The sequence below is a fragment of the Anomaloglossus baeobatrachus genome, chromosome 9 (assembly GCF_048569485.1).
Source record: "Anomaloglossus baeobatrachus isolate aAnoBae1 chromosome 9, aAnoBae1.hap1, whole genome shotgun sequence".
Taxonomy (NCBI): domain Eukaryota; kingdom Metazoa; phylum Chordata; class Amphibia; order Anura; family Aromobatidae; genus Anomaloglossus; species Anomaloglossus baeobatrachus.
In genome coordinates this window covers 36,858,260-36,874,301 of record NC_134361.1, presented here as the reverse complement: position 1 = coordinate 36,874,301, position 16,042 = coordinate 36,858,260, and the positions used below count along the sequence as shown (strand labels likewise).

General features: G+C 43.2%; 1 protein-coding gene across 2 annotated transcripts in view; it reads left to right on the top strand.

Moving 5' to 3' along the window:
- Positions 1–13,965: 13,965 nt before the first annotated feature.
- The window catches only part of TMEM91 (transmembrane protein 91), a 92,561-nt gene continuing 90,484 nt past the window's right edge, over positions 13,966–16,042 (top strand). For both annotated transcript variants that reach the window (XM_075322554.1, XM_075322555.1), the window contains exon 1: positions 13,966–14,415. The gene's annotated coding sequence lies outside the window, so the exon portion shown is untranslated. The remainder of the gene's footprint in view (positions 14,416–16,042) is intronic.

Sequence of the window (16,042 nt, the reverse complement as noted above, 5' to 3'; positions counted from 1 at the left end):
AATATATTATTAATAGTCACAAATACATATGTGTAAATCAGTAACCATATGAACTGGGAGATGTGGAGGAAAGGGGAAAAGAAGGAAAGTAGTTAAATATGGCTGAAATGTGGTATTATAATGACCACATATGCAATAAAATGGTATAGAAAAGATCTAACCAAAGATGTATGGTGTAAAAGAGGTGTGGATGGGTATAAGGGTACTTTACACGTTGTGACATCGCTGCTGAAATATCGTCAGGGTCGCGGTTGTTGTGACGCACATCCGGCGCCTTTAGCGACATCGCAATGTGTAAATCCTAGGAGCGACGATGAACGAGCGCAAAACAGTCAGAAATCGCTGATCTGTGTCACATCGTTCATTTTCATAATGTCGCTCCAGGTGCAGGTACGATGTTGTTTCTCGCTCCAGCGGCATCACACATCGCTGTGTGTGAAGCTGCTGGAACGACAAACATCTCCTTACCTGCCTCCACCGGAAATGCGGAAGGAAGGAGGTGGGCGGGATGTTACGTCCCGCTCATCTCCGCCCCTCCGCATCTGGCCAGCCGCTTAGTGACGTTGCGATGACGCCGAACGCACCTCCCCCTTGAAGGAGGGATTGTTCGGCGGTCACCGCGACGTCACCGACCAGGTATGTGCGTGTGATGCTGCCATAGCGATAATGTTCGCTACGGCAGCAATCACAAGATGTCGCATGTGTGACGGGGGCGGGTACTATCGCGCTGAACATCGCTAGCCGATGCAAGCGATGTCGCAACGTGTAAAGTACCCCTAAGAGTCTAAGCACAATGAATCAATAAAATATATAGAACCAAAGGGGTGCTGCTGTGAGTCGTGCTGCGGCTTTTTTCACACACTCAATGTTTCCTATAGCTTCTTCAGGGAATGAAGAGATATCTCTTCTATACCATAATACAGCACTTCTAGACATACAAGTGCATCTCAATAAATTAGAGTATCATCAAAAAGTTAATTTATATCAGTAATTCATTAGTCATTACACACAGAGGGATCTATTCCTATACACCGTGTGCAGAATTATTAGGCAAGTTGTATTTTAGAGGATTTTTTTATTATTGATCAACAACTATGTTCTCAATCAACCCAAAAGGCTCATAAATATCAAAGCTTAATATTTTTGGAAGTTGGAGTGTTTTTTTTTTTAGATTTGGCTATCTTAGGAGGAGATCTGTTTGTGCAGGTAACTATTACTGTGCAGAATTATTAGGCAACTTAATAAGCATCAAATATATTCCCATCTCACTTGTTTACTTTCACCAGATAAACCAATATAACTGCACAAAATTTAGAAATAAACATTTCTGACATGCAAAAACAAAACCCCCAAAAATTAGCGACCAATATCGCGACCTTTCCTTATGATGACACTCAGCAGCCGACCATCCATAGATTCTGTCATTGCTTGATCTGTTTACGATCAACATTACGTGCAGCAGCCACCACAGCCTCCAGACACTGTTCCGAGAGGTGGACTGTTTTCCCTCCCTGTAGATCTTACATTTTATGAGGGACCACAGGTTCTCTATGGGGTTCAGATCAGGTGAATAAGGGGGCCATGTCATTATTTTTTTCATCTTTTATACCTTTACTGGCCAGCCACGCTGTGGAGTAGTTGGATGCATGTGATGGAGCATTGTCCTGCATGAAAATCATGTTTTTCTTGAACGATACGACTTCTTCCTGTACCACTGCTTGAAGAAGTTGTCTTCCAGAAACTGGCAGTAGGTCTGGGAGTTGAGCTTCACTCCATCCTCAACCCGAAAAGGTCCAACAAGTTCATCTTTGATGATACCATCCCATACCAGTGCCCACCTCCACCTTGCTGGCGTCTGAGTCGGAGTGGAGCTCTCTGCCCTTTACTGATCCAGCCTCTGGCCCAGCCATATGGCCCATCAAGAGTCACTCTCATTTCATCAGTCCATAAAGCCTTTGAAAAATCATTCTTAAGATATTTCTTGGCCCAGTCTTGACGTTTTATCTTATGTTTCTTGTTCAGAGGTGGTGGTTTTTCAGCCTTCCTTACCTTGGCCATGTCCCTGACTATGGCACACCTTGTGCTTTTTGATACTCCAGTAACGTTGCAGCTCTGAAATATGGACAAACTGGTGTCAAATGGCATCTTGGCAGCTTCACACTTGATTTTCCTCAATTCATGGGCAGTTATTTTGGACCTTTTTTGCCCAACACGCTTCTTGCGAGCCTGTTGGCTATTTGCCAAGAAACGCTTGATTGTTCGGTGATTATGTGTCGCCCAGGGATAGGGGTACTCAGAACCGGGCCAATGGGGTCGCTTCTAGAGGTATCACGGTGGCGTGACCCGGTCTGTGATCCCAGGCTCCACAACAAAAGGGGAATATGTAAAGGGAGATTGTCTGTGACGCCACCCGTGGGTTGCGGTGATGAGATGGTGGCTCTGCCGCTGCTTCTGGGGACCGTGCCCGGGACTGATGGTGTGGGGCAGCAAGGTGGGATCCCCTCCACGGGTAAGGGAGTTATAGTCCCAGGGCCCAGTGGGAGTTGTGGTGGTGGCAGGGATTGCAGGGATCAGCACACTTACAGTTCGGTTGTCCTGGTGTTGGATGAGGCTGATTTCATGTGTAGGGTCAGGAAACACAGAGTCCAGTACTTAACCAGAAATTGCCGGTGTCCGTAGGCCTTTGGTACGGGGGTGTTCGGATACCACACCCGGTACAAGAAGCAGGGCCCTCTCTCCTGCACTCCAGCTTTGAGTCACCTTCTCCGTTTCGGACGGGGGAAGTCCTCCCTCTGCACAAGTCAGGGGTCCCTGGCACACTACCGGCGGGCCACTACCCTGCCCCGGTCCATTACAGGTACTCCTGAGCCTAATCTCCACTTCAACTCCAAGACTCTGCCTTTTCCTTGCTCCACTTCCCCAGTAGCACAAGAGCTGCAGCCCTTTGCAAGACATCTCCCAATTTTTTACTTTTCAGAGCCCATCAAATCTCTCTTCTGACCCATTTTGCCAAAGGAAAGGAAGTTGTCTAATAATTAAGCACACTTTATATAGGGTGTTGATGTCATTACACCGCACCCCTCCTCATTACAGTAGTGCACATCACCTAATTTACTTAATTGGTAGTTGGCTATCAGCCTATACAGCTTGGAGTAGGACGACATGTATAAAAAGTATCATGTGATCAAAATACTCATTTGCCTAATAATTCTGCACACAGTGTATATAATATAATATATAGGAATAGATCACTCTGTGTGTAATGACGCTATATAATATATAGGAATTGATCACTCTGTGTGTAATGACTCTATATAATATATAGGAATAGATCCCTCTGTGTGTAATGACTCTAAATAATATATAGGAATAGATCCCTCTGTGTGTAATGACTCTATATAATATATAGGAATAGATCCCTCTGTGTGTAATGACTCTATATAATATATAGGAATAGATCACTCTGTGTGTAATGACTCTATATAATATATAGGAATAGACCCCCTCTGTGTGTAATGACTCTATATAATATATAGGAATAGATCCCTCTGTGTGTAATGACTCTAAATAATATATAGGAATAGATCACTCTGTGTGTAATGACTCTATATAATATATAGGAATAGATCCCTCTGTGTGTAATGACTCTATATAATATATAGGAATAGACCCCCTCTGTGTGTAATGACTCTATATAATATATAGGAATAGATCCCTCTGTGTGTAATGACTCTAAATAATATATAGGAATAGATCACTCTGTGTGTAATGACTCTATATAATATATAGGAAGAGATCCCTCTGTGTGTAATGACTCTATATAATATTTGCGTTTCCTTTTTTGTATTGAATTACTGAAATAAATTAACTTTTTGATGATATTCTAATTTATTGAGATGCACTTGTATCTCTTTTACACCATTTTATAGCATATTTAGTAATATCTCTTTTATACCATTTTATAGCATTTCTGGTCACTGTAATACTACATTTCAGCCATACTCATCTACTCTCCCCCGTGTGTCTATATCTGCCAAGTTGTATACTTACTGCTTTCTTCATTTGCATTTTTTACTATTAACAAAATATATAGTTAATCTTGTGTGTAAGACTTGTCTAATAAGAACGGTACAAAGATATATTTTACCTGTATCTAATAAGAACACACATTTTCAAATACCCTAATAAGAATATTGAGGTTGTCCTCGCTTCTGGATCTTCATAACTTGGCCAGATGGTAGACAGTTCCATCTTTCTTTCTGGAGGTCTAGTCCTGTCCTTTAGTACACCCTACTTTGCATTGTAATGTCTAACTTCCCCTTTGGGGGCACTGCAGACACATGAAACACTGCTAGGTTTCCTCACAGAGTTCATCTGGTGGTCTTCCAGGTTGGAAACCCTATCCGATCGATTTATTGTCAAGTGAACTTCCTTATAATTTGTAATTATCCAAAGCGGGGACCTCCTCAATAGAACTGGATGAATATTTTGTCATATGTTCATATATAAATGATAAAGTGTAAACGGGAAAAGACGTTCTACCACCGGTTGTGGCCAGGAGAGCTTCATTCATTATTATTGATGTATTCACTGTTCAGCCTGCATTTTTAGTAATGTCTCTGGGAGAAAATCCTAGGTTATAGATATTGTACTTGATGATTTAGCTCCACGTAAGGTTTCTATAACAACCTCGTATTTGACAGCAGAAGGGGGCATGGTGTCAACAAAATCTTTCGGTAGTGCAGCCTCAAGTAGGATATTTTCCATTTTAGTGTATTCCAAAGGCTTGGGGTTAATCCTAATTCTGTTTTATTCATCTCCTTGTACTTTTTCGGTGCTAGTCTGACTTGGTCAAAATTGAAAATATTCATAACAATAAGTATAAGGTAGTATTACGAGTGGACTGTTAGGATAGCGGGGGACAGGGGCTCCTATGCTGTCCCTCACGCTAGAAGACCCTAGGATATCCCTAAGCTCAGGGTTACTCCTTAAGGTGGAGATGCCTGAGTCCCATTCCTGGCTGTGCTCCTCCTCAGAACTCTGATACCCCCCTTCCACCAGGGAAGGACAGGGCAGGAGTGTAATGGAAAACAGATAAAGACAGACAAGGGAAAACCAAACGTCTGACACACTGTGCACACACACAGGGATAGACAATGAGAGACTCAAGAGTAAAGCAAGAGCAAAAAAGTAACAACAAAAGGACAACAAGGGTTAAATCCATAACCACATTCAGCAACAAGTATAACAACCACCAGAACACAACACCTCACCAGACCAGCTAAGATAAACTATAGCTGGCATAGGTAAAAGCAACCACAAGAGGGCAACAAGGGTTAACTCCACAACCGCACTCTGCAACAAGTATAAGAACCACCAGATCACAAAACCTCACCAGACCAGCTAAGATAAACTATAGCTGGTGTAGGTAAAAGTAACAACAAAAGGGCAGCAAGGGTTAACTCCACAACCGCACTCTGCAACAAGTATAACAACCACCAGATCACAACACCTCATCAAACCAGCTAAAATAAACTATAGCTGGCATAGGTGGAAGGATCTAGCCAGCATATATAGGAGGGGAAAAGATGTGATTGGCTTCCCCAAAACATGTGATCAAAGGAGAATAACAAGATTAACTCTTGCTAGCCTGCCTATGATTTACCACTCTGCAGATCGACACATGAGTCTGACTGCATTGATCTCAGACACTAGAGAAGTTATCAGGTGGAGTTTCAGAATCTGTAGTCTGAACAGAACCCAACGACATCATGACAGTCAGCGAAGCTTGTAAAAATCTCTGTGTGACAGGCAGGAGTAGTCAAAAAACAGCAGATCAGATCTGTCTCAGATTAACCATTATTGGTCACATTGATCGCCGACTCTATTTTACCTTCCCGCCACATTATTAAATGGTTTACATGCCTCGATTTATCATGCGTTCGCATGAGCGATCGCACCCGCCCCCGTCGTTTGTGCGTCACGGGCAATTTGTTGCCTGTGTCGCACAAAGACGGTAACCCCCTGTCACACGTACTTACCTCCTGAATGACCTCGATGTGGGCGGCGAACATCCTCTTCCTGAAGGGGGAGGGACGTTCGGCGTCACAGCGATGTCACACAGCGGCCAGCCAATAGAAGCGGAGGGGCGGAGATGAGTGGGAGGTAACATCCCACCTACCTCCTTCCTTCCGCATTGCCGGCGGGACGCAGGTAAGCTGTGCTCATCGTTCCCGGGGTGTCACACAGAGCGATGTGTGCTGCCTCGGGAACGATGAACAACCGGAGCTCAGAAGGACGATCGATTTTTTTCAAAATGAGCGACGTGTCAACGAGCAATGATAAGGTGAGTATTTTTGCTCGTTCACAGTCGCTCGTAGCTGTTACACGCTACGATATGTCAAACGATGCCGGATGTGCGTCACTAACGACGTGACCCCGGCGACATATCGTTAGATATATCGTAGCGTGTAACGGGCCCTTAAGTTTATCCTCTATCGATTCTCATTCTCAGCTCCATTCACATGGGGTTTCCAGGATCGGCCAATAACTTATCCCCTCCCTTATCAATAGAAGCTAACATTGAATGCTCTATTTATAGTTTGATATATTCGGAGATCCTCTCCATTTGTTTGATGATTCATGGTGTTTGTTGCGTTGGGTTTTTTTTCTACTCTCATCTTCATGCATGACTTGCCAGCTATTTATCCGCGCTGTACACAGCCCAGAACACAGTGTACAAAACTTTACCAAGGAACATTCAAAAAACAGATTTAATCTCTTCTCTCTCTCTATGTTGGCTCTCCAAGTTCTGCTGGCCCATCTGTCTGTTTTTCTCAATCTATGGTTGCATTTATTGCTAGCATATTGTTAAATTTTTTTTTTACAATGTTTCCAGAGGTCAGTCAGATACATTAAAATGCTTTATACAGACTTGCAATCTCTCCCGGAAAGGTTGGCATGGCTCCGTACGAGGGGAAGACGTCCTGGGCTCCCGGAAGAGTTCTCGAAGCCTCCTGACCTTTTGCCCTTCCAAGAGATAGGTTTGTATACATTATGCCTGGGTGCTTCATCATTAGAAAGAGCCCCAATGTCCAGACGTACTTTCAGTGGGTGGGAAAACGGTAGGAAATGGATGTGGCCCTTAAAAATGTAGAAATAAGCAAAACATTTTTGCTGGCTCCATACCCTCCCAATGGTCCTCTTTGACATTCTGGTCAATACTGAAGAGGCCTGAATAAAAAGTGAATGACTCAGGACTTGCGAAAACACAAAAATCAGTATGTCAGAGTCGTGCTCCATCCTTCAGATGTTGGACGTGTTCAGAGTTTTGCTTCCCTCACCATCCTCAGGTCCAGCGCTGAGTCTCTGCCACTACGCAAAGTGTCCAATATTTGCTGCCGCCGTGACATCATGTTGACAGCAGCTCTTAGCAGAGTATTCTGTCTATATGGGCAGAGGCAGACAGAAGAGTGAAAAGTGAACCATCTGTCACGGGTGTATCACAGGTGTCAGACAACCCTGTGGTGTCCGGCTGCAGAAGGTCGCTGCGTTGGGCTGCACAAACTGCTCCTTGATATTCCATTCCTTCTTCTGTGGTGTGAATGGAGTTCTATGCATTTTCTCTGTTAGAATTAACTTTTTCCCTTTTAGGACCCTGCAGATATCTTTACCTTTTAGCTATTAATTATTAGCCCCTCCCTGTGTCTTTATATACCTGCATTACCCCTCGATTTGTGCTGGTGATAGAGTTTTCTATATGGTCCAGATTGCAAGCAGTCAGCTTGTAATCTCCTGGAAATACGTTATTGTTTGTTGCTGTCATTCTCCCAAAGTCATCTTCGAGGTAAGTTGTTTGTCTTCCCTGTGCGTTCTTTAGGACTTAGTGGGGTTGATTAGTGCTCATCCCATCCGATCATTATCTAGTGCCCAGTTCAGGGTCATCTAGGGTCTAGGTATCCTGCTCGGTGCATAGGTGCAGAACCTATCTAGGGCCATCAGGGGATCCTGGGGTCAGTGGAAGGTTTTATCAGAAGTCACCATCTCCACCTTCCCTAAACACAGGGTTCACCTCTTCCTTCCCCTCCCGTTTCACCATTCACTCAGTATTTCCCAAAACCCATCAATTTTAGCTGGTGTATTCTGTGCTTCCTGCCTCTAGGTTTATAATAGAAATAGCTTTCACTTTAATCCTGCCTGTGATGATATGAGACTGCTGAAAAGTGAACTCTGAGAACAGGACATGTCAACCTTTTATAAGGCTCAGTGGCCAGAGTGAAAACGCAAGATTTCAGGATTTATTTTTAAAGCTAAATAATTTCAATAAGATTTGGAACCTTTTTTGAAGAAAAAAATGCTTAATGCCCACTTTTCTGCAGGTTAACCATTTGGGCATTAGATCTGTGCCTGTGGGCCCATGGCCTGAGTAGAACTAGAATTCCCCCATATAAATGTGTTCCTCAAATGCAATTTCCTAAACCAAATCAAGTGTATCACAGTCTTAGCAGTTGATAAAGGGCCCTCAAGAAAGGTCTTTAATGCCCAGAGGCCCATATAAATATCAGTCCATCCATGAAAGAACATGAATGGATCACCACCTGTTAGATGCAGGTCAGGTCGAGAGGATGAGCTGGAACGAAATGGTGAGTGTAAGTATAAGGCCGAAACCCCACCCCTGGTGTGGGTGGAAGCCAGCGTGACTTTGGTTATGGGGGAGGTGACCCCAAGGGGGAGAGGTGGAGACTAGGGGACCGTTGGGGTTTATATAGGGCAGACTGGGGGTGGAGGATCCCTTTGGCCTTCGTTCCCATAAAATAGTAAATTTGCCGGTTTGGGTTGGTAGTCTGGTGATTTGGGGGACTGCCGGCAATGGAATATTGGGTCTCGTGTTTTGTATTTATACCTTCCCCCCTTTATATTGGTGCTCTCGATTTAGTGGTTATGGCTGGGAATGTGATTCAGGGGGAAGGTAATGTTAGTAAGGTTACTAGTTAGTCACCAGATTTATGAGCTTCGAGGACACCACCCAAAGTTATTTTATTATAAAGTTATTTTCTGATGTGTATATGTTAAATAAAAGCCAGGTCAGGTAAAAGGGTGTGGATGGATTCCCAGAATTCGACTATACCAAAGTCAAGGAATCTAGAGATTTGTAGGGAATAAATGTCCATCCAACTGCTGAACTAAAGGGTGATGGGGGGGTCATGTTGAAATGCCTTCTTTAAGATCTCATACACATTAAATTATTGTCAGCCTGGCTCTCTGATCCTGGTGGGATCGGCTGTCCATCTGATGTGTATGGAGGCCTCCCAACCCTTCACCGAATGTGGAAGGAGAGAAGGACTGAGCTGTTGGAATTTCAATACTAATCCCTTGGTTTTCAGGGGAGACATACTGCCCCCCAGATGAGACTTTCTTCTCTTTCCTCAATGTATGGGGTAATCGGAACTATTACTCAATTTAATATGAAGGTACTACTTTTCATACATGTCCTTTATCTTCTTCTTTACAATGTTCCTCATGATATCTCCAGCATCAGCTCCCTGTAATAATCATGTCCTGTGTGTCCTTCTTATCTTCATCGCTCCGCAGTAGACACATTCCCCCTTGTTTTCGTCTTTCCCTTCTCATTATTATTTCCCGGCCGCCTCGTCTTTTCTTACAAATAAACATAAATTGAAGGCTTAGTAGTGCCCTTTAGAAATGTCCTTGAACTTTGGCTGCCATGACAACAGTACTCTTCCATCGGAAGCCACCAACCATCGTCCCTTATCTTCCCTCCCAACCTTATTGGGCTCACATTTATATATAGATTGTTCGTTGTATTCCAACTCTGTTGTTTCCACATTTCAACCCCCTAAAATAGAAGGCACAGGATTATCGGGGCGACCTCCGTATATTAGAAGTTTCTTGTCAGGAGTACAGTTTGCATGTTTTCATATTCATGGCACAAGTCCTGGGTGCCATAGTGCCCTAGATGCAGGGGAAGACATATCATTGGTGCAGCCTGTGCAACCGCACTGGGGCCCAGGAGGTCAGGGGGCCTATTCCTACGCCCAAAGTAGATGGAATTGTGCATGTTGATGAGTTTTGGGGCTACAAAGGGTCCATATATTGCTTTTACACTGGGGCCTTTTTCTGTCTATGTCCGCCAGTGCCTAGATGAATATCTTCTCTAGGGAAGATAGATGGGGGCAGAGAGCATAGACGTAAGCCCCGTATTTGATTTTACACCTCTGTAGATACAGCCTCCAAACACAACACATACAGCTGCGTCAAGCATAACACCATCTCTAGGGAAGCCGGCTGTGGATAATGTGTCTTATCACCAAAGTTCACAAGCCACTGCGTTATGTATGTAATCAGAGATAATGTATCCTGCTCAGCGGGATAGAGGGACAAGGAGTCCAGGTCAGGCCAGGAGGGGCGTTTACATTTTCTAATATTCTTGTTGGGTCATCCTAACACGTGTACATGCAGAGCTATAATTAAAGGGAATTTATTATTTTTTCTTTTTTGCCTATCATATTTTCAGTAAAAATGATGGTTCTTTATTAAATGTTAACGGGACCTGTCAGTATTTGTTTACATCTACAAGTAGTGTTATAACTGAATAGGTGCTTGTCCCCCAATAAAAACGATACCTTTATTGTAGAGATCCGATGTTCCAGTCATGAGAAATCTAGGGTAGAAGCCACATGCAAATCAGACTGGGGGCGTGTCTTGGACTACTTCTTCCCAGTACACTGGCACATCTCCCAGTGCACTTCCTGCTGTATTTGCATATGATTTCTACCCTAAATTTCTCATGACTGGTATATCGGATCTTTACAAAAAATATATCATTTTTACCGGGGGAGTAAGTGCTTACAAAACAATACCACTACTTCAAGATGTAAAAATATGCTGAAAGGTTCCTTTAAGACTTGGCTGTTTTCACTATTGGATTTACAAAATTGGCTAAGCGCAGATTCTACTCTCCCAGTTATGCACATCTTATGAATCATCCCCACTACAAACTTCCACAAAATTCAATAAGTTGTTCTCTAATGCTATAGAATATGAAAACTCATAAACTAAAAAACATTAAACAAAAACAGGAGTATTGTATACTTATAACTAGTAAATGAGGCAATACATTCTGTTTAACCTAAATACTATGTTCCCTTTCATCTCATTCCTAATGATGGGACCGCCACTCTTTTGATGACTATTTTCTCCCTTTATTTCCTGCATGTGTTCAGGTTTTCTCTCCTGCTGCCCTTGGACTCTTTTTCTTACTCCCACTGCTCAGTGAATCACTTTCAAGTAACTTTCTGTATAACCTTGTGGCTACTTTCTCCTTCCTATTGTGTCTTCTCTGCTAAATGTTAAATTCTATTCTTAGTCCATTGATATGTAGTGAAACGTCTTTGAGAAGAAGACCACTCAAAATTGCATTGAAAGTTGGCTTCTAGGAGGTGGTCTTTTCAAATAAGATGACCAGTATACATAATATATGATGGAACTTAAAATCTGTCAGGAAAATTGGTCTGGATAAAGGGATTGTCATCTTAAAGGGATGAATGACTCATACCCACAAGTCTTCATTCCCAAAAATCATGACCAAAATGTTTTTCCCTCGTTGACCTTGCCTGTGCTTTGTTTATTTCCTCCTAAATAAAATTAAACTGAGATACAAACAAGAAAGCTTTTCTCCATCTTATAACTGGGATGAGTTCATCTATTGATTTCAGAAGAGGTCATAAGATTTTACAGAAAAGGTTGGAGCAGAAGGCTATAGTATGAGATCCATGGTAAAAAATGATAGCCCATACTAGTACCACTGAAGACCAGTTGAGGTAATTCCAAAAGTTTTGGTACAATCTGTAACCATTAGTTTGCCATGTGGTGTTCAGGTCCAGACTTATTAGATGATCAGGGCCCGGTCAGGAGTTAGGGCTTGGACCTGGCTACCATCAAGCCTACCTCCAAGATAAGGGACAGGGTAGGCTCTCAAGTCTGAAGACCAACTTAGGGGCCCCTGACCCGTCATTACATACTCTGCTTATTGATGGCTTCCAGACAACAGATCTTTTTCGACACTGAGAAGGAGGGGTCTGGCTATTGAATATTATGCTGCCCTACACCATAATATTGGGAGCAGGCCTCTTCATTTTGTCTCCAATGGAGTCCTGGGACTTGAATGGAGCAACATAACTTGAATGTAGGTCTATCCTCTTTAGGGATGAGTCCTACTATTGTTTGGACATAGTGATAGTCAGAGATTGGTCTAGAGACAACGAGGCCAATGCAAATGGAGAAGACTTTAAGAGGGAATGTTATACCAGTTGTCCTGCTGGGATTATGGTGTGGGGTGGCATAATGAATGGAAGCCAAACCCCTCCAGATTCATTTGAGGTGCACCAACAGCTCAGCATTACATTGATTTGGTTTTGAAACCAGTGTTGCTCCCATTTCTCCAAAGTGTCTCGGAGCCGTTTTTCAACACAACACCACCAGGCTGCATGTTGTTCATGTTATTATGAGCAGCAGGTCTAAACATGGTACTCGACTTATTTCACATTGGCCACTTCTGGGACTTCATTGGACAGGGAGCTGCTAGCAGCGGATCTTGATGATTTGCCCAAGTGCATTCAGTATGGCAGAACATTTCTCCAAAGTGTCTCGGAGACGTTTTTCAACACAACACCACCAGGCCGCATGTTGTTCGGAGCAGCAGGTCTGAACGTGCTACTGGACTCATCTCACATGAGACACTTCTGGGACATCATTAGACAGGGTGCTGCCAGCAGCGGATCTTGATGATTTTCTCAAGTGCATTCAACATGGCAGAACATTCCTCAGTCACCAATTAATACCCTCATTGATAACAGCCAAGGCTGTGAAGGCCGCTTTACACAGGACGATTTATCGTGCGTTCACATGTGCGATCGCACCCGCCCCCATCATTTGTGCGTTACGGGCAATTTTTTGCCCATGTCGCACAAAGTCGGTAACCCCTGTCACATGTACTTACCTCCCGGACGACCTCGCTGTGGGCGGCGAACATCCTCTTCCTGAAGGGGGAGGGACATTCGGCGTCACAGTGACGTCACACAGCGGCCGCCCAATAGAAGCGGAGGGGCGGAGATGAGTGGGACGTAACATCCCGCCCACCTCCTTCCTTACGCATTGCCGGCGGCGGCAGGTAAGCTGCAGTTCATCGTTCCCGGGGTGTCACACGGAGCGATGTGTGCTGCCTCGGGAACAATGAACAACCCAGCGCGCAGAAGGACGATCGATTTTTTGAAAATGAGCGGCATGTCAACGAGCAACGATAAGTTGAGTATTTTTGCTCGTTCACAGTCGCTCGTAGCTGTCACATGCTACGATATGTCAAACGATGCCGAATGTGCGTCACTAACGACGTGACCCCGACAACAGATATATCGTAGCGTGTAACGGGCCCTTAAGTGTTGGAATTCCTTCATGTGGTGTTCCTACTCCATACTAAGTAAATTGAGATGTTTTTTAAAAATGTTTTTGCATTTTTTTCATCATTTGCACACCAGTAACATGTCTATCCATCCTGTGATGCTCATTATTCCATGAGTTTTCCTTCTTGATGTTACAATATCAGTGTAAAAACAGACGTAGAATAAAATTCTCCATTTTTGGATCTGGCCCAGGCCAGCAATTCTGCCATCCCTGTATTTTCCACATTGGATTGTAGTTACCGGCTTGGTAGCCAAGATCGGAAATTAACCCATTTAATCTAAGCGATACTAATATATCCGATTGTATGCAATGGGTGTCATTACATTTCCGATAAATGAGCAGTTGAGATGACTTTAGTGCCATGTCCCTGTATACGCCCTGTATCGTCATGTGGCGCCGGGTTGGCAGGAGGGGCTGGTGGGGGGCATTACCAATAATGATGTTAAGCGAGGACACTTGGTAAATGCCGCACATCTGTCCAGAGGGGAATCCACTGCCTGACATGTGGATTACAAGGGATTAAATTGAGGGGATTTGTATGTGCAGTATTAACCCTTAGCATTCCAATCTACCACATTAGCATTGATAGAATTATTATATACCCTCAATATTCGGTTTTGACTTTTGCAGACCTTATTCATAGTTTGTTTTTTCTGATTCCTGCCTTCTGTTGGGTTCTCGCGCTGATTGATAAGATGTAATTCTTTCTGCGCCTTTGAGTAATTGCTTCCCCAGGCATTTAATATGTAGTTACAGTATAATAGCCCGGGTCTCTTTTTTTGCATGCTTGTTTGTCAGCTGCCGTATAGTACTGTGGCGTTGAATGGGTTACAGCAGCACAAGCAAAGCTTCCAGTGCTCCCTCCCTTCTTTCCAAGCAGAGAATCAGAAGCCGTCAGAACGGAGGACAGAGCGCACCACCACTCTGGGCATCCAGGTATGTGATCTCTACCCTAAGAGGTGAAGGTGCCAAGGGTCTATGGTCATGCATAAGACTGGGTCACCTTAAGACAGGGAGCTGGCATTGAGATCCTTGCCTCTACATCAAATACTTCTTTCTTCCTACACTTCTTGACCCTGACTCTTCCAGTGAACATTTACTATCCAACTCCGATATCTTCCATCTGCACCTGCCTGGGATGGTCTTCATCCCTAACTCTAGACCAGACATAACACTAGATCCCAAGAGTCATCTTTCTAAACTTGATTGCTAGATCACTTCTCTGTACTCGGTACTTTTAATCCAGGTATATCCTGCTCTTGAATATCTGACCTGTAGATCCGATACGGCTAGGTAGTCCCACACAATCCTTACATTCTCCATCCTAATGCTATTTGTAGGCAGCTTTGTGGAACCTAAGAACAGGTGGCACCAAGAATCTAATTTTCGGAATCTTACTTGATGGAACGAAACCTATAACTAAACCCAACCCCTGGCCTCACATCACTATCATTCATCTTTTTAACGCATCCCCTAATCTAAACCCCAAAATATTTGCTTCTAGACTCAACTTGATATTCTCCACTTTCCACAATTCTTTAATTACTATATACGATCCATATGATCAGCATCTCATTATTGATATCATACTAGATCGGACTTACAAACGTCCATCCTGGTGCCAGAAGTATAGTTTATTCTCATTTCATCATGTCCAAGGTCACAAGGATCTAATGGTAGAATGTCAATGTTGGGCTACAGCAGAACCATTGTTTTACATCCATGTTATTTCCGGTGCTTTGTGGTATTATATAGCTATTATATAACGAGTCTACACAAGACCAACTATGGTGGTAATCTACAGAAGTAAATTTATTTTTTATTCCACTTTGGACTTGGTTTCTTTTGGAGGATAAGGGTGGATGAATAATCGTCAATTTTCGATGAATAAAGGCTATTGTGTGTGTGTATATATATATATATATATATTGCTCATACAGTCAAGTATGATTTTAGCGAAGGAAATTTTCACCTAATTTGGGGCAGTTATCGTCAACCTAATGGGGCTTTTGCCTTCTTCTGGATCAACATGTTAGGTTATAGGTTGATCTTGATAGATTCATATCTTCTTTCCACCAAATTTACAGGGCAAAAAACAATGTGTTTTTTTTTAGTCTCTTTAATATCCTGTTTCACGGAACAGTGATGTATTTTATGACCACACGTTTCTGGTACTGTCTCATGTCGTATTGTCATATGCCTACAGATGCTGCTATGTAAGGTCTGTACTTTATGCTTCGTGTTCTTGTGTTATATGACAATAATAGCATTCCCCACTCACTAACTAAATCTCACCAACTCAGTTCCCAGATTCCTTCTTCATCGTTGACTGTGATTACTCAACCCCTTTCCTTTCAATGTTTGCCTCTTTCCCTGTTCCTGAGAGTCTCCTCACTTATCTTCTCTACCGCTCCATCGTGTTTGTGCTCAACCCCCATCTCTGTATATATCAACTCACGACTTCTTTGGTTGAGTGAATTATCCTAATCTACCTGTCTCTCAACCCTTTTCTCCACCACTGGCATTTTTATTTACATTTCCATCGATCCATGAGTAGATCAGT